At 38.9% G+C, this 24,846-nt stretch overlaps 1 protein-coding gene across 1 annotated transcript in view; it reads right to left on the bottom strand.

The window, feature by feature from the left end:
* Positions 1–24,846, bottom strand: part of KCNB2 (potassium voltage-gated channel subfamily B member 2) — a 240,545-nt gene that overhangs the window by 211,935 nt on the left and 3,764 nt on the right. The window contains exon 2 of the mRNA XM_053395868.1: positions 23,658–23,747. The gene's annotated coding sequence lies outside the window, so the exon portion shown is untranslated. The remainder of the gene's footprint in view (positions 1–23,657; positions 23,748–24,846) is intronic.

Genomic DNA, 24,846 nt, shown 5'->3' on the forward strand with positions numbered 1-24,846 from the left:
TTGGTATGAAAGTGATTGTTTTCAGGCATCTTACATGCATCTAGCAAATTTCAGATATATAAGACAAAGGGTCCTCATTCTCATTCAGTTGCTACGTTTATTTCTTTTTTGAGCCCTCTTCCAAAACCCTCATGTGCCTTTCTCCAAAACCTTCATATTTTTTAAAAATATTAGGGTAACATTGGAGCTTGCAGTATTTGCGGTAAATTACAATAACTGTTGTTATGGTGAGCTGCAGAAGGATGGAGAGGACTCTTCAGCAAAGAGAGGTCACACCAAGGCCTTATTGAAGCTGGAATGTCCCTGAATGAACCTTGGTGTGTTTTCTCTCTCCCACAATGTAGCTGGTTATAAAAAATGTTTTTAGTGGTGACAGCGCCTTTTCATTGTAGCCTCCAGGTTGAGTAACCAGGAAATGCACTGATATTTGGACAGAGGCATCCTGGATGCCAACATAAACATCAGAAGGATCAGTACAGCCCCATGAACTATGTCAAACATCAGTAGCACAGATCTGCTCTGAAGTGATTCCAGGAACAGGCTGTTTTTGTGAATGGCAGGCCCAACTGTTAAAATTAAGTACAGATTATCTAATGCTGTTGTTATTGTATCTAAAGAGTATCCTGTCTTCCTGCTATTGCATTTACAGAATAAATGGCGATCTACCTAGATCATCTGTAATTCAGCACCTGCCAGTCATACATGCCTTATTATGTTAAGAATAATCACTGTCACATTCCTTTGATATTTTTAGTTTGTTTCGGCTACTGGGAGTCTTAAGCCAACACCCTCCAGCTACTTATTGTAGTTCTACAGGTATAAGGGGAACTACTAAAATTAAGCTTTCATGGGATTATTGTTTAAATTGCGGGTGAGGAACCTGTGGCTCTCTAGATGTTTATGGACTCCAACTCAGCAGCCACTATTACCAGGGATGAATGCTCTGAATTATTCTCTACAGTCTTTGCTTAAATATTGTTCTTCCTAACCAGTAGTGGGGTGGTAGTTCAATTTTTTTGTGCCTGGTACAGGCTGAAAGGTAGGAAGCAAGATAGATAGATAAAGGATAGAGCAATCCTTCAGTACTTTTGATGCTGGGATGGGGAGATCAGTTGATGGAGTAGCCATCATGTCCATTGCCTGCCAGTTCACAGTGGTCAGGGCAGGAGGTGGAGGTTGCTTCTTCCCTTCCATTGATTCCGATGGAAGGGAAATAACTAAGCCAGCATGAGAGCTTGCAAAGCATCAGGTCTATTTAAGTGGTATAAACTGCTTAATATATCTAAGTTGTGAACAAGAGTATATAGAAACAAATTAGGGTAAAATATATTGTAAAACAAAATTAAAAAGCAATAATATGATACATAATAAAACCTTTCATTGCAGAATTATTCATTTAGGAGCACACTGAAGGAATGAGGGGACTTTAGATTTGATGTATTGATGCCTACCTCTGGCACACTCTGCATTGCTAGCAAAACACCACCAGTGGGACATCAGTGCCAGTGAACCATTCCACTGGTGTACCAGAAGGCACCTGTCAGCATACATGACAACCCATCAATGGCCCTCCTTCTCCTTTACTGAAGCAGCACTTACACAGCTTCCTAATGCTCCTCAGCTGGCTTTCCAGTGGGATGGCTCCGGTGGGACTTGGCTCCCAAAGTAAGCAAATAAATAGCAGCAACTCGGCAGCAGCTGTAAGGGACAGGTGGTGCAGAGTATGAACCTGTAGGTTGTCACCATCACCAAACCAGAGTTTCCTCAACCTCACTGCCACCTCACCACACCCTACCCCCATCCTAGTGACTGATAGTGTTTTGCGTAAATCAAACCCCTGCGTCCAGTCACACTTCCCTGCGTCGCTCTGCTGGAAGTTGACCTGGCAGGAGAGCAGAGCTGCAGCGGTCCCGTCCGTGTGAGATGAGGGATAAATCAAGTCCAGAGACAGTTCAGTTCTTATCTCTAAAAGCGTTTATTTACAAGGCAATAAATCCGTCCGAAACTTCCGACATTCTCATCTGTGCTCCAAGAGCACACTCGCAGCTTCTGTTCCAAGCTGCTGTTCAGTGAAGAGAAAGTGAGTCTGGAAACAGAGAGACGCGCTGCGTCACTGCTCTGCGACAGCAGACTCCTCCTTTTTCTCCCCCTCCTTTTCTTCCCAGACGCAGGACACCTCGGAGATCTGACCCTGTCAGTTCCAAACTCCACAAGTGTTACCAACACCAGTGCTGCCATGCTCCCTCCTTATGCACTGCTACTGTAGCAACTGGGTTCCCACTCCACTTCTTTAAGGTAATGCCTCACATACCTATTAAACCAGAGATGCAAAAGTGAATACATGTAAAACCTAACAGCTATTCTGACCATCCAGATATACATTATGACCAGTGATAAGCACCAGTAGTGACTGAACATTAGATAGTGAATAAGACCAATTGAGCACATCCAGAACAAGGAATCTTAATTTATTGTAGTTTGTTAAATATTAGCATAGGAAGACTGATGTGTATATTGTGGGTGGGTGGAATCGATAGAAAATTAAAAGCTTGGACCAGCATTTTAGAATGATATGTGTAGATAATAATCATGGAAGGGTGTAAGAGCATGGGGTCGCAGGAAGGGATCCACACTATCCATACTATGAGAGGCATTAGATTTAGATTCCTATTTAGTTCCTTTATAAAGGAACTAAAAATGCTAATTTCCCTGGCATATCACAGAATGCCACTTTTAAAAGAAAAGATTATTCCTCCTATAACAAATATTAAGATAAAAAATTAAATCTGAATAAAATTATGTAAAACCTTAATTAATAAAAGCATAAAACAAACCTATAATTCTGACTCTTCCTGTCAAGGCACAGCATTAGCTCTTAAGAATTTTCTCCACTCATAACTTACTGCAGATAGAAAATGTGCAGTTTACAGCTGCATATTTATCTAGCACACTTAGTGGATAAAATTGTAGACTAATGGTTAGATTTCTCTCTGAAATATGTTTCAGATATTGCTCTCTGAAGGCATTAGCAGCATGCCACTTAAAAATCCCAGATGAGTTTGCCTCCTGGTGGAGTTTTAAATCTTAGCGCCTTCTTGGTAGATAGTGGGAAAATGCATCCTAACCAGATTTTTAAAAATTCAACCTTGCTGGAAGAATCAGACTACACAAACTTACAAAGAAAAAGTGGTGAAGATTTTCAACAGTACACTATAAAGAACTTCAGCATGGTTTATTCTGAGCCCCATTTTAATCCCATTGAGGGCCTCATAACATTATTTTAAGCCTAGCAGAAGCTACACTGCACAGCATTTTTCCAGTTCCTGAGTGCCAGCTGGATCTCATGGGACCCTTTTAACATAAAATCAGAAGAAACTATAGGACATACAAAAACACTTTGGCAAGTTTTCAGGATAAGGGAGTTCTAGTTGTGGAGTAGCTACTGAAAATACCTTCTTTTTGGTATATAAATCTGCACTCCAGATGATGTTGCTGGATTTCAGAATATGGCTTTTCAGACTTTTTTAACCTGACCACACACAAAGCAATCAACAATGAGACAAGGGTTATCATCAAATTATAGGTGAATATCCCCCATCATGATTTGGAATTGGGCCCGGTAAAATTAGATATTTAAATTAGCTCTTTACAAATTATAAATAGCTCGGTTAACTCTGAGTGCAGTCTGTATATCATTGCATTCCTAAAGATACTACTTTGAATGCAGCAAATCTAAACACCGTCCCGAGCCTCTCTAGTCATACCGACTTCTCCTTCTCACTTCCCCGGCCTGGCTATTGCAGCAGGGAGAGCCTGCATAATCCTCCATCCCTTGAACCTGCTGCAATACTTCAAGTGTAGACATGGTGCCAGGGTGGCACTGTCGTCTAAACCACAGAGCCTAGGCCTTGCCAATCAGAAGGTCGGTGGTTCGAATCCCCGTGACGGGGTGAGCTCCCGTTGCTCAGTCCCTGCTCCTGCCAACCTAGCAGTTCGAAAGCACATCAAAGTGCAAGTAGATAAATAGGTACCGCTCCGGCGGGAAGGTAAACAGCATTTCCATGAGCTGCTCTGGTTCGCCAGAAGCGGCTTAGTCATGCTGGCCACATGGCCCGGAAGCTGTACGCCGGCTGCCTCGGCCAATAAAGCGAGATGAGCGCTGCAACCCCAGAGTCGTTCACGACTGGACCTAACAGTCAGGGGTCCCTTTACCTTTACCTTTAGACATGGTGCCAACGGAAATGTAATTTCCCCAGGGCACCCAAGTCCTTTGTATGGAGATCATGCAACATAGATCTTAAGTGTCCCAGGGCAAAATACATTTGCCAGGACCTCTGTTGCCTATGTTGCTGTGAGGGCAATGATAGTGATGCCTAGGAGGGAGAAAGAAAGGAGGGGGGGAGCAGAATAAATACAGTGGTACCCCGCTAGACGAATGCCCCGCTAAATGAAAAACGCGCAAGACGAAAGGGCTTTCCGATATTTTTCTGCTTCGCAAGACGAAATTTTCTATGGGGTTGTCTTGCAAAACGAAAATTTTTTCGGGGTCTTCCGTTTTTTCCCCCTTTGCTGAAAGCCGCTAAGCCGCTTATCTGCAAATTGCCGCTTATCCGCTAACCCGCTAAAAGCCGCTAAAAGCCGCTAAAAGCCGCTAAACTGCTTATCTGTCAATTACCGCTTATCAGCTGATCCGCTGATAGCAGTGCTCCGCAAGACGAAAATCCCTGCAAGACGGAGACACCCGCAGAACGGATTAATTTCGTCTTGCGGGGCACCACTGTACAGTCAAGGAGGGAAATGGTTTTTTTGCTCAGATTAAATCCAAGTTAGAGTTATAATGCTGCCAAGCATTGCAATTACAGACCTTAAAGTGCACCACTTAAAAGTACGTACTTATAACTTTTAAGGGTGGCAGAGTTTGGCTGTTATTTTTCATTCACCACCGTAAGTTTTAAAAGGGCACCAGTGTTTGTATAAAATATATAATACTTTCTTTGGTCTCTCTGTACTGAATATTAAAACTAAATGTAAAACAATTGATTTTTATGTTGGACCTTTTCTTCTTTTTATTTATTTACTCCAGGGGGTGGGGGCATCCTTTAAAGCACTTCAGCTCTTTTGGTTTACCGGAAGCATAGTTTGAGATCTCCTAATTTTTTGTTTAGGCAAGGATTTGTTTAGGCAGGAACTCTACAGTTCTATGACTACATCATTATTATTCTTTTCTGGAAGACCCATGTTTATAAAGATAAGATATTTTGCTTCTTTACTTTTCCTCAACAATGATTTAGAAAGGCTAACAAAGCTTTCAAAACCACATACTGGAGGCTTTGACCCTTGCAAGATTGGCTGTAATCATCAGCTTTTTATTGGCGCCTTGAATAATTTGGTTTGTTTCATTTGGGGGGAATTTCTCATCTATTGATGCTTTCCCCCTGCATTGCAGATGAAAATCTAGAAGAGAATAGTCAGGACATATTGTATTGTTATAGCACTCAATTCACCATATATAATGGTATAATTCAGTGATTTTAGCCAGCAGCCTTTTAGCAGACTCAATATAACTGACTATACTTTGGATGATTTCATTTTTAACAGCACTTATCTCCCTTTTATCTGGAACAAATAAATGATGAGCAAATCAAATATTCTTCGGGCATTTCTGCACTTATTTCTCTGCTGTATGAACAGCAATTTCTAGCATTAAGACCACATTCAAGATTTTTACAATAATATATTTCCCTAGTCACTGAGGAAAGGCTTCTCATGCAGACTGTTCATCTGCTGCAGACATTGTAATTTTTGGTCCTGAGTGTAAAAACTGACAATATGAGAAACTGACAAGCCCTTGGTTAACATTCATTTCATCCCTCTTGTTCAATAATAACGCACGATAATCTTACGACCTAGAGTTAATTAGTTAACTAAAGGCAAGATACATACTTCAAAATACAAAATATCTTGAAACCTTCTGTGATGTGGCAGCAATAAAATAATGGCATCAGTCCCTACAAATGGACAATTTCCAGCATAATTTGCTTTATGTGCAGTTCCTAATGTTTTTCAGACATCCAAATGTTTCTCAGATAACTTTTCAGCTATCAAGCTTGTGATATTAGTATAACTGAAACAAAGAAAACCCTAAGTTTTCTGGGCTATGGAACATGCTCCAATTCCATTAAGTAGTTGAAGGAACAAATATGCAGCCGCTTTCAGCTGCTTTATAGTGCTGCTATAATTATTTCTTCATAGAATGTAATTTTAGTGTATCTTCTTAGCTTCATCTAACCCATATCTGATTTCCCAGGCCACATTCCACATTTACATGACCATAAATTGTTTGAGATTGTGACTGGGAAGGGAGAAAAGTGGTTTACTTATGTGGCGCCCAGGCCATTAAAGGCTTAAAGGATGAAAGTTAGAACCCAGAATTATCTATCCAAGGCCATAGAAAGCCAATTCAGAGACACTACTAGTGATAGAGGTAAATTCAGATTTGGGGGTGGGGGTGGTTCAAAATGCTCCCCAGGTGTCATGCATAGGAGAATCACTGCTGGTTAAGGAGACAGAAATAAAGCCACTGTTGTTAGTAAGTCTTCCCTATTGCCTCATCTCCCTTCTCAAAAGTAAGGATTTTTTGGAGGGGAGGGGTGGCAGGATCTGGCAGAAGAGGACTAGTGTTTTTCAAGCCTATAAACCCCTGAGTGATCCTGCCCACCTCCTGCCAAGTATTTGTTAGAAAACTTTTGAAAAAATAAATGGATGTATTTCAAGGCGCGGGGGGGGGGGGAGCAGAAGGTGAAGGGAATTTCCTAACAGTAGATGTTACTGCCATGATTCCTGTAGGGACATGTATTTTTCTTTCCCTTCTATACTTTAGTTTCTATTGGAAAGAATGTTTCATATACAGTATATTTCCAGCTTTGCAGCAAAGAAATACAGTATTATATATTAAATAGTATTAAATACAAACATATCTTGAATTAGCACCAAAAACAGTGCCAACTGGTTTACATTATTTTTGTTTTCTAGGGAAGAGTCTTATGGCCAATATTTCTGATGCCTATAGCTTTTGATATCTCTTTAAAAAACAAGCAAACACCACTTTGTACTAAGAGATCAGCCCAATGACAATTGATCAGCATTACTGTAATTTGTTTTATGGCTCCCCATAGCTTAGAATTGCCTTCTGAGTTTAGATGTCAAATGTTATTTTGATCCTCTGTAAAGCTTTTGATAGTACAGTTTTTATTTGAACTGCTTTGTTGCCATCAAGTGGTTTATAATAGCATTTCATCACAGGCAAGAAATCACTTTGAAACCAAATCCATTACCAGATATCTGCCAATCGTTTTTAATAAAAGGAAATGAAATCACATATGGAGGCTTTATTTGGGAGTTTGGTTTCATAAAGTGAGAGGAGTATAATTAGTACATGCGAGACAAAAGCATCACAGACCAGATGTTTGCAGACTGTTGGAATGGCTTGATGATACTGAATGGCTTTTTTGCATCCCCTCTGTAATCTTTTTTCTCTATGGATGGCAAAACATCACTTGTCCAGCTAGCTTGCTGGATTTCCTTGGATAACCAAAAGCCCAGACAAATAGAAAGGCTACAGTGGGAGTATTTACAGTGCCTTTCAATAATGTAGAAGTGCCAAGAAATTGAGATATGCTTAAATATATATTAGGAGACACAGTTATTAACATTTTATATATTTTGTAAGTTGTACTGTTTTTATTGCGGGCATTGCTGCTTGTGACCCATTCTGAATGTTACAAAGTTTTTGAAGTGAACGTGTGAATATGTATGCACCAGATGTACCCAATGAACTGTAGGGGCAGGAGTCACTATAGGAAGGCCTAAAAGTCGAGAGAGGAAGTTGGCTTCTTCTGGTGAAGGAACTGAATAATACTTCTGGGCTTTTATCACATTTTATAAAATACATTGAATTTATGTATTTGCCTGGCTAGTTATGAAGGGGATTGAGAATGAATTCCTGTATGTTTTGTAAACCGCTTTGAGGTGTTGTTGTTGTTATTGTTATAATCAAATGGTATATAAATTTTTGGGAAATAAATAAAATAAATTATTTGTTATGCTTGTATTGTGATTGCAGGGCTATGTCCTTTAAGTTGCCATTTATAAGTTGCTATTTGCTGATGCTGTATTATCACTAAGGCTGTTTGCAGACATGCAGGAAAAGTTTTTGGACAATTCCTTAACAAAGCAGGATCTGTGTTCTTTATATTTATTCAGCAACATCCTCACCACCTGGGATAATCAATCAGAATCCTGATTTTGGCCTCACCTCTGGAAAAATGACATGGGTAATAAACCCCAGCATATGTTTTCTGTGCATATGTGCCCAATTTAGTAATGCTGTACACCATGCTCCATAGAGTACAAGCATGTGAGCACCAAATAGCTGGAGCAGAAGAAGAAGACAGAGAGTGAATAAAGAGGTGAGTGGAGAGCAGCCCATTTCCAATCTTTTGGACGGCATGGGTAACTCAACAAACCTGCTGTACCTGGAACTGGGTGTGGAGAGTGCAGGTGAACAGGACACAGCTGTTGGGAACCTGAAGAAGTACCATCCTCCTTAGGTAGGCCTGCCCATAAAAATCAAGTTTAGAGTGAGAGACTAGGGGCCACTGTTCCAGGAACTCTTCTAATTGTGAGACCTTTGTGCTTGAGCTTAGTTTCCATCTTTACCACAAATGGGGTTGGTTTGGCCATGGTTCCCTCTCACAATTAAATCATGATGCTTTGACTCAGCGAGAAATGGATGGAGTGAATGAATTTTCCTCACTGAGTGGCCCCTGCCTATGTCCCATCCCCCCCTCAGCAAGCCACTGGCATGCATCTTTGACATTACCAGCTAAATCCTGTAGAGCATCATGACTAGTCTATTTTTGGATCATGGAATCAGAACCACGGAACCACAGAGTTGGATGTTTGCAGGTTTCTTTAATAGACATTTTGCTACATCCCCAGGAATGAAACATTGTGCATGAGCAGAAGTAGCTTAACTGTTGCAAAAGAACAGTTTGCGTATTCTGAAGTTTGTTTCAGGGGGAGTTTGCTTATTCTGAAGTGCCTATGCTTAAGGAATCAAAACATGTATTTGAAAGCCTACGGGGGAGTGACTTCTTCAGGAGGGGATTTGGAGAAAGGGAATGGCAGGCAGGGCAAAGGTCACCAACATCCCTTTTCTCAGCTCTCACCCACATTTCCTGAATTTATATATATATATATTGAGAAGGGGGCAGTGAGCTACAGTTAGATGCATTTGACTATAATGTGTACTTTTCTATTATCTTTATACACTTTTTTACTTTTAGCCTTTCATGCAGCTCATTATGTAGAAAAGCATAAACCACTAAGCTGAGCACATCTCCATCTTTTATTCATATGCTGCATTACATCAGTTTAGACAGGACAGAGTTTAAGCAGCATAAGTGAAAGTGGGTACATTTCTGACTGGATGGAGTTGTGTTTGGGTCTGGTGTATCTACCATTCTCTAGCTACATGATGCTGGTTCCACCCACCCTTCCATCAAATCTTGAATTTATCTTACAACATCCTCAGTGTTTTCCCCAGAAGTCTCCCCCTTAAATTAAACATTTCTGATTGATTCAGTTTTATAATGACTTGCATTGTTTCTGTAAAGTAACAGCGAAAAGGGAGCTGGGTAGAGAAAGGCAACCTGCAAATGCAGAATTTGCTGTTTATAACACTTAAAGACAGCTTAGACAACTGCACAACAAAATCTTGGCTGATTTCAAAAAAGGTCATACTTTATTACTTCAGAAGAATGTTGCAATGGCAAGCCAAATGCAAGCCATGAAGGCAATGTAGCTATGTGGAGGTTTGCCTATTTCTAACAACTGGGTATCAAACTGTAATTATTTATGTCAAACAGGAGTAATTAAGATTGCAATGTCCCCGAGTAATAGCATTCATTAGTGCTAACACAAGCAAACCATCAATACAGTCCTTCGGGAAAATGGGAGCATTTAACATCAAATTCTCTATTATTAGTAGGAAAAGGAGAGGAAAAGGAAAGGATTATTTTGTTTCATCAATTTCTCAATCTTAAAAAAAAGTAGTTGCTCACTAAAAAGTTTGAAAGGCAGACATGTATACTGTAAACACTGGTGTTGAATTCCATTTCCACAAAACCCACATCTTATTTTCATGTTAGGATAGTTTTATCATCCTGCATATATTCTTGGAGGCAGATGGTGATTTTTCTTGAGAGATAATCTGATGATCCCTGCTCTGGCTTTCCTCTTTTAAATACAGCTGATCATCTCATGAGTCAGCTGTTCCACAGTCTATTTAACCATCTGGATTTAAAACTTGGCTCAAATTATGAGCATGAAATGCGTATTTCCTTTTTATTTAATTTTATGGTGAGTCTAGCATTTGGGAACGGCATAAAAATATAATTTAGAGATAGCTTCAGTATTTGCAAGTTATATAACTTCAGATTATTGGTTAATTAGTTTGGTTTTTAAATTTGCAGCTAGTATTTACCAGACTTGCTTAAACGTCTGGTGTCAATGGCATATTACATATTCAAATTCTTGGTATTCTGCTATTAAGTATACAAATTCAATTTGATCCACATATTAATGTGAACTTAGCCAAAATAAGATCTGAACCAAAACTGTCGCTATCTTTCAAAATTCACCCTTCTCTAAATTTTGTGACACAGTTCTCTAGCCAAAATACATGTATAAGAAAGTGTATAGTAGGGGAAGGTGTGAATAAAACTCATATTTAGGGATATTGTTTGCAAAAAAGTGTATATTATGTTATATTAGAAGTGGAGTGAAACTAAAATTGACTAATTTGCCAAAACCCATTTGCTATGCCGTCCTGCTATACTCCATGATCTGGGGGTAGCCAATGTGGTGTCCTCCAGGTATAGATGGACCAATGGTCTGACTCAGTATAAGGCAGCTTCTTGTGTTCCTTGAAGAGATTTTATACCCACTTGTCAAAGTGGGCCTGAGAGGGTGGTGAGGAAAGACAGTGGCCAACCTGATGTGCAAGGAGTTCAATCCTGCTTTCTGCAAGATTTGAGTGCACCAGTGAGTATAAAAGCCTTTCTAGAATTCAAGAAAGAAAGGTCTCTCTAGTATTTTGCCAACCTAATGCCCTCCGGATATGTTGGAGTACAACTTACAACAACAACAACAACAACAACAACAACAACAACAACAACAACAACATCCATTTAAATTATTAGCCCACAGCTCTACTGACATAGGTATTTACAAACAAAGGCAGAGAGTACTGTCACAGTTTTACAAGCGAGCCAAATGTTCTTCAGCCACAATGAAGTAGTTGCGAAACAGTCATTAATAGCAAATTCTTATCTCAATCCCATCCGTACTTATGGATAATGAAGTATTCCATCACCAGCTAAGTATCCAATTGGCAGCAATGAATTAAAAAAATATATATGTTGGTTTTGGCATGGTGCTTTAATAGCAACATACTTCTGAACATTATCAGAGGTGCATGTGGGAAAATCTGAAAACAGCTTTTGGTGTATGCAAGTCATTAAAAGTCAGTGTACACCATGGTTTAAGGTCAGCTGTAAAGAGAGTTCATATACTCATTAGACTATGGTCCCTGTGTTGCTACAACTCACCAGCCTGGCTTTTGCCTCTACTCTTAACAATTAATCTTCAGTAGCTTATTTTCTAAGCTAAGAATGTTAGAATATTATTCACCTGACACTTTGCTAAAAGATGCATAAAACTTCTGCTGCCACTGCTTTCTTGGCTTAGAAGGAGAACGTGGCAAAATAATGTTTGTGACTTGTTTATATAACCAAGCTCCAGAAGATGATAGCTCAGGTTTTTATCCCAAGGTGTTACCCTGATTTTTTATTTTATTTTTTAAACCCCTGTACAAATGGGGAGGGGAATATCCAGGGCTTTTCTTGAATAGTTCATCTGCATCCCTAGTATGTAGATGGTGAAAGTAAGGGAGAGGAATCCCTTTTCTTTACAATTCCTCAGCAGCAGGTCTAGGCAGCCCTTATGCATCACCCAGACCCTCTGCAACATAGCAGTTTGTGGGGCTGCTCGGTGCAGAAAGCTAAACAGCCTCAATATTTGTAGGCACTGTACCCCTGGAGTACTAGATGCTGAAAACAAACAAGGATGAGTTGCTACTGAGCTCACATTCCTCTAGGCAATGTACAATAAAAAGTTAAAACAATCCAATATAACAATACAACTAATCAATCAGAAAACACAATAAGCCAAGCAGCTAAAATCAGCCTTCAATTCCAGAGGAACAACTACCACCAGTTAACAGAGAACAGGCCAATAAAAGATGTTAAAAACCAGTTTAAAAATTTACAAGGGTTTCAACACAATATGTCACCTGTGCTTGGAACGCTGCTACAATCTATGTTCTATTATCCAGTTCTATTAACTTGGTCATTGGTGGAGATGGGTTTGCCTGCCTTGCTGGATCCGTGTGACTTCTTGATGAAGTTTTTACATTGTATACATCTTACATCTGAGATACAGTACCCTACTTTGGGATTTTTAAAATAAAGAGTAGGCAAAAATATCTCAAATAAATAAATGAATAAATAAATAAATAAATAAATGTGTTCTAGTACACCACAGCTATAGTGTTTGTGGCTCACAAAATCTCAGAAATAATTGACAGTTCTTTGCCACAACTTATTTCAGTGTACTTTCTCAACTATACTACAGAAACACTGCCATCCAATGGTTGCTATATTAAGTTGTTGTTTGAGCATTTGTCAAAAGGCAGAAAAAAGTAGTTGAGCATCTTCATTATTTTGAATGTTTAATTGATAAAAATATGCAATTTAGATTTGGCTCAGAATCCAAATTTCTCCCATAGTCAGCTGTATGTGAAGTTGCCATTCCAACCTGGCCAGTTTTAGGAAGCAGAAATGTATAGGAAATAATCAAAATAATCCAAATCTTTGCATGAAATTCAATGGCAACAAATATATTTTATTGCTTACAGGTCAATGCTCTGACTTAATTGGTCATTTAAACAGTACTAATGACCACAACCCTGTTTTCAGCTCATTCTGATATTGTACTGTTACACACTACCCAAATCTCAGAGCGAAGTGAGATTCCAGGGGTCCAGGTCTGTGTTTCCTTTGGAAATGAGGCATAGCAGAGACTGTGGTGTCTTTAGTATATACGGTTTATTTATACATATATACAACCTGAGTCTAGAAGGAGTAAATTCAGAGCATTCACATTCCAAGAGAATCTCTTGCTTCTCCCATAGGCACAGCAGTCTTGGCTCCAAAACAGCAAAATACCATGTTCTCTGTCCCTTTTACAGCCTGTCTGCCCACATGGTACTCTGATCCCAACCCCTTTCTCTGCAGCTTGCAAACTCCAAATAGTAGGGTAGGAGATATGAAAATAATGCTAATATAGTTCACATCTGGCAACCAATGTGCCCCTTTGATTTCACATAGTACATGAGCAGAGGCGTCTAAAAAGCCTAGGACACAAATTTTCATGGCTGTGTGGTAGCTTTGGTGGCTCATTTAACAAAAGTAATGTTTAGCATTAACTCTGGAAATGGATACTTGATTATGACAAAACTAAGCCTCCTAGGAGGATTTTGCTCTAGGAGGTGCAAATATCAGATGCACATAAAATGGTTGCTGCCTGTACTTCCTTTTGCTGATCCATCCAGAATCCCAGGCCAGTTATCTTCCTTGCTCCATTCTAGGATTTCGAAACTACTTTTTCTCTATTCACTATCTTCATTCTATCCCCCAATGAATATTGTTTATCAGTCTTTTGTGGTAACAACCAAACTTTAAGTGCTCATTAACGTTGCTTGCTAAATCTGCTACTTCACAATTCTCTGCCAGTTCCCATTTGATTTTTTCCCAAAAAAGTGAAGCAAAGGCTTCAACACTAGCATAAAAGCTTTAAAATCTGAACACTGTAATGTTAAAAGCTAAAAGGAACTGATCTCCATCCTGCTGCCCTCAGAGGAAAAAGTTTGAAAATGGCACTGTTCAGATTGTTCAGCCACAATTAGAAGGGCTCCCTTGACTCCCCCGACTCCCAAAGCAATTGAAAACTACATTAGGAAATGATTGTCTTTATTGGGAAAGGGAACAGCGGAACTCAGACTATATCATTACCCAGCAAGCTGCCTGATGGCCAAACCAAAAGAGCAAAGTGCAGGGCAAGGGGTTACAATGTGGTATATTAGCATGAACTTTGCTTCAAACTTTGGTGGATTTCCTCTCTCTTCCAAATTGCTATACAGCAAGAAGCGAGAAATGCTGCCTTATCTCTGGCTATTTGATCTGGACAACTTGAGATAGATTTGATAGTTACCCATCTCGGTAAGTGCTTGAAGTCAGCCTTGCAATAACAATAAAAAGTCTGCAAGATTTATTAGAACACACAATGTTTTCATAGTCTGCCAGCCACATATTCCTAGATTAGTTTTTTTGTGTGGACATTGAAGGTCAATAAGAAGATGACGAAGGGAGAGAGGGAGGACGAACTCTTCCCCAATTCCCAGAACTTTTCAGCCCAATTACCCGGAAGAAATGAGCATTCTCTGTCAGCTGGCAAACATGTGGAATTTGTTCTAAGATCACATGCAGTGCAGTCCTGTACACGCCTACTCAGAAATCAGTCCCTTTGAGTACAATGGGGTTTTGAATTCAGGTAAATGAGTACAGAAATGCAACCTCAACAAACCCACATATTGTACTTTCTAGGATCATCAGAGGTCCCTCATGTACTATTCTTAACATGTTTCAAGAACAGATGCAAATCTCCTCTTGCTGAATTTTTTTTACACTTACATGTATGCACATATATGCATCTTGATATAAAGCCGTGCACAAGAAATTAGGGGGATGATATAGGATTATCAAAGTCAGATTCTATTATCAAGAGGTTGACAAGTTTCGCTTCACAACAAAATAAATTAGCAGATTCTACAAACAAGGTGTCTACAGATGCATCCTTTGGTCCCTTGCACCCTTTTCTTTTCTTTTTTTATTAAATAAAGTTTTTTATTTATACAACAAGAAAAAAGAAAAAAATACAGGGGGAAAAATACAAATACCAAATTACACACAAATTACAAAAATAACCATAGACACATAATTTTCTTAGCAAACAATAAAACATCTATTGGTCTTAACACTAAAGACCCAACCTCCCATCTATTCCATATTTCAAATTCATATTACTTATTGCCAATACACACTTTTATCATAATTAAACTTATTCTCAATAAATCTAATTTCTTATATCTACCTTGCAACTATTACTGAAGTTCCTCGAATGCTGCAACAGAATTTAAACTACTATATTTATTTTTCATGGGACGCGGGTGGCGCTGTGGGTAAAACCTCAGCGCCTAGGACTTGCCGATCGTCAGGTCGGTGGTTCGAATCCCTGCGGTGGGGTGCGCTCCCATCATTCGGTCCCAGCGCCTGCCAACCTAGCAGTTCGAAAGCACCCCCGGGTGCAAGTAGATAAATAGGGACCGCTTACTAGTGGGAAGGTAAACGGCGTTCCGTGTGCTGCGCTGGCTCGCCAGATGCAGCTTGTCACGCTGGCCACATGACCCGGAAGTGTCTTGTGGCAACCGTGTGCGGCGCACTGCCACACGCATACATTCCATCGTCTGATAGGTAATTTTTGTGCTCCTGGACGTGTGCACCTGGTAGGGGAGGTTTCATGAACCCCTAGGTATGCCTCTGGGTGTCTACAGTGAAAAGCGCAGTCATGCCAACTCCTTGTTAAGAAATTAATTTTTTACCATAAAATGAAGAGAGAAAGGAGAGGCAGTGACGTGAGCAGGGATGGGCAAATCTGTCAATTTCACCCCGGCCAACATTTTAAGATCCAGTTGAAAAGCCAGACACTGGAAATGTGAAAGCAGCCTTTCAAAATGTTTCCATTTCCTAGGTTTTCTTCTCTCACCCAGCTAATGCTTTTAACACAGATGCCTAAAATAAGCATCTTATCCATTTCTGCAAACGAGATGAACTATGCTATGACACTTAGTGCATTTCCCCCTACCCTTTACCACAGTCCATTAGTACACCACACCTGGTGCTTGTATAAACATGTTCATCTTCATGTAAATTAAACAGAGATTTTTAAAACATTATATACAAGAGGTAATGTGTACACAGAATAGGAATCAGCCAAGATCTGTCAGTTAAGTACACATCTGAGTGCTAACTCCAACATACAAAGGCAAACAGAATCCATTATGGGGCATGGTTCTTTTTCAGAATGGGAAGCTAGCCTCCTCAAACTAAGAAATATAGTTCTGTTTTACTGGGGGCACGACACACTTACTTTCTACTTAGGTATATAAAATGGTAGTAAATATGTCTTATCATGAATTGTGTATGCATTCCATGCACCACAAAGACAAAATAAACAACTAAGTCTCAGGAACTATGTTTATCCTATCTATCTGAAAGACCGAATTCCCTCATACAAACCTGTCCATGCTTTGGGATCTTCAAGGATGGTCCTTCTCTTGGTCCCACCCAGTGCTTTTTTCAACCGGAACTCGCTGGAACTCAGTTCCAGCACATCTTTTTCTAGGAAAAAAAGCACTTGTCCCACCATCCTCACAGGCACACTTGGTGGGGACACAGGAGAGAAGTTAATTGGGTCCCTCCTTGCTGTCCTATCAGCAAGTGAAGATCTTCTTGTTCCAACAGGCTTCTATGAACTGACTGCTTTTAATTAAAGGGCTGGCACCTTATTGTAATTATTGGTATGTTTTAAACAGATGTGATACATAGCTTTAATTCTATTTTGTATTTTAATGATGTATTTTTCTATATTTTTAGTGGTTCTTGTTTTTATCCATAAGCCGCCCTGAGTCCTGTCAGGAAAAAAGGCCGGGTATAAATATATAATAAATCTGAAGCCACACAAATTAGATCCTTTGTACTGTATTGCCTGCTTTCTTTATATCCTCAACTGTAACCTCACTCCATGTGCCCATTTTTCTCCCTGGGTCCCAGAATTCTCCTTATAGTTTGGCTGGTTAGATCTTCATATGTATATTTTATAGTTTGTGTCTTCCAACTAAACCATGAACATTAAGTCAAGAACAAACCTTGGTTGCAGTCCATAGTTTGTTTGAAGTGACATAAACCACAAGCCCAGGTTTGGGCATAGCGCTAAGCCAAACAATGGCTTAGCACCTGGCAATCGCAAAGGAGGGAGAGGAGAGATGCAGTCACAAATTTCTCACTAAGCACCAACATGCGTACTCATTCACTCCAAGCCATAGTGTGGCTTAGTGTTATGTATGAACCCAACTTCCTGTGAACGTAGAGAAAAAGGAACAAGGGAAGTCCTATTAACTTGCTTAAAAATCAAATATTACGACTGGAAGTCGATAGGCTCTAAAGAGGCAGGGAGGTAAAGTGGATAATAATGGTGTGAATGTATATTATTAAATGAAAAATAAATAAAAAATTATATATATACAATAAAAATAAAATTCAAAAATTACAAAAACATTAAACAGCAATCACTCTAATTTTATGGCTTAATTAGTTGAAGTAATGTTGTATCTGTCTAAATAGTTCTTTGTCTTCAAGTTCCATCAAGCAAACGTTTGAATTTTGTATCAGGTACGTACTCGATTGCAGTCACAGCCATATTTATGGACAGATTTCAGTATGAAAAATTGCTCCCTTTATAATGGATTTATAATGGAAATGCAGACACTACTCTGCCCATTCCAAGGCAAACTGTGCTGCTAGAATATTTATTACATTCATTTTGTAGCTATGCAACTGCGAGCCTCAGTTTTAAATGAAAGAGAGCTTTCCTGACCTGTGTGATACATGAGGTGCATCTGATTTTGAAACACTGACGTTCTGAGTGCCCATTTTACTTAAAAGGATTGTTCTTGGACAATAATGTGAACTCTACTAGTAACACTATATCAAATGAAGAAATTACTCCACAAATGAAAGCATTTATTTCTTTCGGTGTACGACCACCGTCAGTTATTCTGGGTTATGCACCTTCCTTTGCCCCTTAACACTTGCTGGATCCAGTGATCCGAGAGGTCTGGCACCCAGTTTAACACACCAAGCCTTGATTAAATTCCAACAGCTGCTAGATCCAAGGATTAGAAGTCTGGCACCCACAAACTCAGAAGCAATTATATTTTATGCTTCTAACCTGACCTGGAACTGGCAACAATGGAAGATGGGATAGAACTCTTTAAGATATAGCCACACCCACACTGCAGCTGCTAATGATAAAGCGCACATATATATTTGTGTGTGCTGAAGACAGGAGACACAAATTACCATGAAGAAAATCCAATATTCATATGAAATGATCATGCTTGATTATCCTATTTTTAGAAAGGTGTCAAGACAGAAGTACTAAGCATTTATAGCTCAGTCAGTGCAACAAACTACAATATCAGCAAATTGAGACAATTAGAATACAAAGAACAAACTGAACAGCGTTAATATTTATATAAAATCTCTAAAAAGGCTCTTTTGTTGCCAAGTCCAACATTTTTAGTATCTATCGCATTTATCAACCTGCTCCAATCCACTACATAGGCAGGTAAAAACAACAACTACATATGCAGATTTATATACGTACAATGTAATACCTCTCTGGTTTCTGTTTTATATTTTTCAGTGCCCAGATGCCCCTCATGTTTTCTCTGAAGCATTTCCTTTTGCAATCCTTGGGCACTCCTCACCTATGGCTTCTGAACAATACCTCTTCAATTACAGTTCATTCTGCCTTAAATGAAAATATGGAGCAGGTATGCACAAATAGTGACCTGCTCAGCCTGTGCTGGGACCTCTGATACCTCTGAATTACATACAGCCATCCCTGAAAATGGACATATTTTCTTTATTGTTTTTCATCTTTTCTGTCATATGCTCTGAATAACTGATCCTCTATAACTAGATTTTTTTCTGGACAGAAGTCAATAGTTAAGTCATACAGCTGAAATTGGGAAAGAGTCTCTGGATCCCAGAAAAGGTGCTTGCTAATTCTTTATTGGTAACAGATACTGGGCACTTGTGGTCAGTTTCTACAACCACACTGACTTTCCAAAAACAAATGTTTTGAACTTTTTACAGCTATATATAAAAGTCAAGGATTTCTATCTGTCTATATTGACACTTGGTATGAAGGCTCTAAAAACATATGCCACGTCTTTATGTTGCTTTATATATTTGCAATAGCATTTTCCAATTTTGTCTTGATACATCATGGACAATTTTGCTTGTCTCTTAATAGCAAATAGTTTAGTATGTGAGCTGTGTTGGTTGTTTCTTTCTTTTTTCCCTGTCCTTTCTGTGCATTCTGTTTAAAGTTTTGTAGGGGTTTCGGGGGGTTATGGTACAATGTATTTATGTTTATGTTTTTAAATGTAAATTGTTTGGAGATCTTTGGATAATAAGTGACTAATAAGTCTTATATTATAAAAAAGTAGCAGCATCTAGGTCACCCTGTATTAGTTTTAGCCAGGTCATTGCAGCTGCTGACACTTTTTGACTATTTTGCCTAACCTGACACATCATTCGTATATTAAGATTTACATCTTTAAAAAATTAGGGATTATTGCTTACCTATATGAGTATGAATATTAGATCCAGTTCAAAGAAAATCCAGAAGGCTTCTGATACTACCCTTACATATATTTGGTTTCTTATTTTCTCCTTTAGGAGAAGCTCAGAGAGATCATTTGGGAAAGACTTTTTAAAGAAATGCTAGCTCCTTAAGAACATTTAGAAAACTTCTGAAATGTGTTCTTGCATGTTACATTTAGCACTATTGTATAAATAAATAAATGACAAATCATTTTATAAAACAAACTAAGTTTTCATTAAGAACTTGCAAGTAATTTGATAAAATATTTTATATCCATATAATACTTGTTAGGGACCCACACAAAATACAGATGTACATTCTTTAATCTCACGCATTCTACTTAACACAAGCAACCTGAAGGCTTACTTAGCTACTAGGTTATGAGAACTTATCTGTAAGCAGCATACAGTGATAAGCTAGTCAGCTAGTCCTTCCATTAAGCCTTTGTCACGCATCAAGGTTAATCAGAATATGCCAAAGCAATAGGCCTGTTCAGGATAATCAAGACAGTTATAATAATATTTTAGGCAGGAATTTCAGATTATCCATATTTACCAGACCAACTTTGGCCACAAACAATGAGAACGTCTTCTATGTAAGCAGTGCTTTCCCCCCCATAGGAGTACTCAAGGGTATGCATACCACCACCTTTTTTTCTAGAAGAAAAGCACTGGTTAAAAATGTGGCACTTAATATAACAACTTCATTGTGAGTGCCAGCACCTTTTTGTCTAGAAGAAAAGAACTGTGTGTAAATATTATTGCATAAATAAAGATTTTGCCAAGAGCAAAGTCATCAATGGCGGGGTTTAAAGATACTAAAATACTTTGTATATATTCACAAAGAAACTCAAAACACAAATGGGAAATATGCTGTATTTTGGGGGGGAAATGGAATAAGAGGGGCAAAATCGACTGATTTTTAAAAGTACTCCAGATTTCCCATTTGTGTTTTGAATGTCTTTGTAAACATGTATAAAGAAAGTATTTTAGTTTCTTCAAACCACATAGGTGATTCTTTAAAGAACCAGAGGAATCATTTACTAAGTAAGAAACAGCCAGTTGTGTAGTTTGGGAAGTGACTAATCAAGTAGTCACAACAGCTGTTCTTTAAAGAGATTTTCTGTCACGCAAAATGTTCTCATAAAGCCAACATGTCAACAAAATGCTGAAAGGACACACACATTGATACTTTTGCTGGATGTAAACTTAAAGTGCATTAAAGAATGAACTTAATGAAGGAAACATTCTCTCCCCCCCCCCCATTTCAATGCAAAGCAAAGCAAACAGGGACAATTTCCTTTCGGGGGGGGGGGGAGTATGTGCAACCTTTCCACTATGCCATAATGCATTAGATACTGATCACATTCCTTTTCATGAGTTTTAAAAATTCACTTATCAAGACAGTGATTCTAACTATGCAGACTGTATTCCTGTACACTGCTGTTTAGACTATCCATTAAAAGCAATTAGTTCACTGAGAAGGTCAACACATGCCCTCCTGTGACCACCTAACCAAGTTGAAGCATTAGAAACTCTCTTGATATAACACTGCCAGTCTTGAAAATGGAATATTGAAACAAAATAAGGTCCTGGAGGACATTCTGAAAATGCACGCTCCTCCCACATTGTTCATTGGCCAGACATCTCTTACATAAATAACTTTCGAATCAACATCAAGCATAACGCAGCTTCGAGCAGCACTCCTCTACTGAATTATATGTAAGAAGCAACAGATGAAGAGTCAGATAGCCGTGTCTTGGGAGTTATTTGTGCAGAACTGAGACCTCTACCCCTGAAAACTTCTTTGAAAGGTAACTAAAATATTGCTTTTGCTAATCCAATAAGATGATCATGCATTGTATTTTGTATTTTTAAAAATATGTTTCTTCAACATCAACAAATGAAGAAATCTCTTAGCATTTGATGATATTCTTTTCTTTAGAAGACACAGTTCACATCCCATTATGATCACATCATCAAGATCTGTAAATATTTCAATGAATTCAGATCTCTTTGCTACAATTTTGCTGTTGCTTGTGTCTCTGTCCTCATTGTCTATCATCTCCCTTTTTGTTATCATTCCACGTGTGCCCATAATATCAGGCCACTTCATTCACTTCTTGTATTCTGCTCTTTGTGCCTTGTTCCATGATGCTGTTCATGCCAAGGAAAGGCCTTGCTACCTCTACATATTAAGCCAAAACCCTTTTTCATTTACACCTCTGTAAATACACCTTTGTAAATACACTCTGTAAATACACCTTTATTTTGCAAAGTGACTTTTGGATCACCAATTCACTCAGCGCTCTTTGGTTATTACCGTAACTTTCTTCTAGTCATTTGTTTTTCCCATCATATCCCTCTCCACCCCTTCATCCCATCTCTGACCAAACTTTTAACACTTTCTATTCCCATTCTTCTGGTCATGTTATAGAGACTGTAATCCTTTGGGGTTAGGAACTATATTGCTTGTTAATGCAGTATTGGAGTTCAGTTAATATCAAGTTTAAACCAATTAAGGGGTTTAAATTGTGAAAGTGATGCTAATCTACCTTCTCAAACTAAAGTAAGAATATTCTGCAACATTTATATTCTAATTTAGGTTGCTATTTTTGTATTACAGTTTTCTGTTAATACATTGAGTGACTTCATTTTAGCATTGGCCAGACTGAAGGAAAAGTAGTATTTTCTACTTATAAAGTTCTTAGGTTACATAGAGGAGATTAAAATATTCCTATCTTATTAAACCAGTTGGTTTTTTAAGGTGCATTTTAATCTGCTGAACTACTAAGAAATGCCCTATACCTAGACCAAAACAATGCAAAAACTGACTGTGGGGAAAGGTGACTGTGTGAGAATGTTCTATCATATTTCTGGAGAAGAATCCCAATTTGCCCAATAGAATATAAGGAGGGAGGGAGGGAGGCTTAATGCCTTTGAGGAATCTCCTTCAGAAAATTATCATGCCTCATAGAGCACAATGGGTGTTGTGAGTGAGCAGACATACTGGACATCCAAGCTTGAAGTATACTAGCCACATCATTGGATACAGCTTCACAAAGGCAAGTAGCACGGCATAAGGCTGAGTTTCTATGATTGACATTGCTACATTGCTTAACTCAGTCCAGGCTGCGGAGTTGAATTGGGTCATGGGATATCAGTGATGGCCATCAATGGCTTTAATGCCATTTGAGTGGCTTTCACACAGAGAGAATCTAGGGCACACTGCTGCCATCACCCCTGCAATGGGATATCCCACGCCTGTGCCCCAACGTCCCATCCCCAGCTACCTTGCATTTATTAATCCTGCTGAACGCCATAGTGCCCTTTGATAATTGTGACACAACAAAGCTGTGGTAAACAGCAACAATAAACCATCCATCCCAGGGAATCAACAATACAAATATCATAGGATTTTGAATCTGATTCTGCTAGTTCCAGCCATATGTAAATTTCCTTCCTAGCCCTATCAACCAGCGGCTAACACTGGGTTCACAGCAATCCTGAGATTACTTAAATGTATGTTACAAGCTACAGCAAGAAGAGGTGCATAGGGATGGGCAGGTTGGGAAGGAACTGGCTGTATCGTTGGGAGTAGACACCCCTTGCAATCTTTCAGGTCGACCACATTCACCTTGGTGCCCCTCTGTCCCTCCCACTCAGTTCTCTCCTGATTGGGTGGAAGCAGGGAGGGCAGCTGACATGATGGGCTGCAAGTGCAGTATTATCTCTGCCCATCATCCCCACCTCAGGCAGAAAGAGGACCTTCGTGTGAAAATCTATTTTGTCACAGAATACAGTAAAAATAAATGGCAGCATTCAAGTATCTAAGCATTACTGTATGCAAACTTCCACACTTATTATTCCCATTACGTAATACATTCTGAAATTAATTGTCTATCTGCCATTGCTTTAGCCTAAGTAAGAATATCTTGATTATAGCTGCATCCTTTTACTCACCAAGGTGTCCCATGGAACTCAGTGAAGCTTACTTCTAAGTTGACATGCATAGGATCTTTCAGCTTCTTGTTTGGCAGGATTGTGTTCTTACTGTGAATACAGTTCATTTATTAAACAATCATATTTTCATTGAAGGTTTGCTCTGTGGTTACCTTTAGTGAATCTTGCATATCTTAATGGGTCCATTGTTTTACCATTAGCAAGCTCATATTGGCAAGAATGTGTATAAAAGTGTTTTCAGTCCACTCTGGGGAAAACAATACTGTCTACTTTTTGCCTGCTTATTTGAATTGGTTACTTATGTGAATCATTATGGGGAAACAGGAAACTATGGTCAGTAATATTACAATTCTATTTCATTCCCCTTAGGAACTAATTCTTCACTATCTTTTCCCCCACATTCTCAGAATTTCCCCTTAATATTATTTTATGCTTCCAAACTCACACTGCTTTAAAAAGATGAAAATGCAATCAGCCTCAAAGAATGAACCAATACCATAAAATCCTGCTGTATTGTTTATTCTTTGGGGAACTTGGCTTCTCGTTAGATCAGTTGAACTAAAATATTAGCAATGCATAAAAGGTTGAAACTAAGATCTGTAACAGTAGTAGTCCTGTGCAGTTATTTCAACAGCATACAGTCTGTTCAATGCAAAACAAATTTGTTTGTAGAATGTACATGATTATTTTTAATTGTCCGATCTAATTTAAAGCCTTGGGATAGGATAGGTAACAATAAACATAAAAATCTGTTTAAATTATAAATCTTATAACATCTCACTGAGGCTGCAATCCTACAGACCTCTGGAAGTAAGCTACTTTGAACTCAATGGAGCTTAGTTTTGAGCACTGGAAATCTTTCAAGACATCATTGTGAGTTGGAAGTGCCAGATTCCCCTAGTTCCTAATAGGTGTTAGGTTCAAACCCCCTGAATCCAACAGGAATTTAATGGCCAGAGTAGCCAGGCCAGCCTGATGATGGCATCTAAGTATGAGTTGTTAACAATGGCAAGGTGATGAACCATTATTTTAACATTAAGAAAGCTGGGGCTCTGTGACAGACAGCTCTCCAGCTGTGAGTTATTTCGCAGGCCAAAGGCCAGAGTTTAAAGAAGAGTAGTTTCTTTTAGGATTGTGGTTGGCTAGGATGTGAGCTTGGGAGGAAAAGGTGGTGGTCTTTGAAATGCAG

The sequence above is a fragment of the Podarcis raffonei genome, chromosome 7, assembly GCF_027172205.1.
Source record: "Podarcis raffonei isolate rPodRaf1 chromosome 7, rPodRaf1.pri, whole genome shotgun sequence".
In the NCBI taxonomy this organism is placed as follows: domain Eukaryota; kingdom Metazoa; phylum Chordata; class Lepidosauria; order Squamata; family Lacertidae; genus Podarcis; species Podarcis raffonei.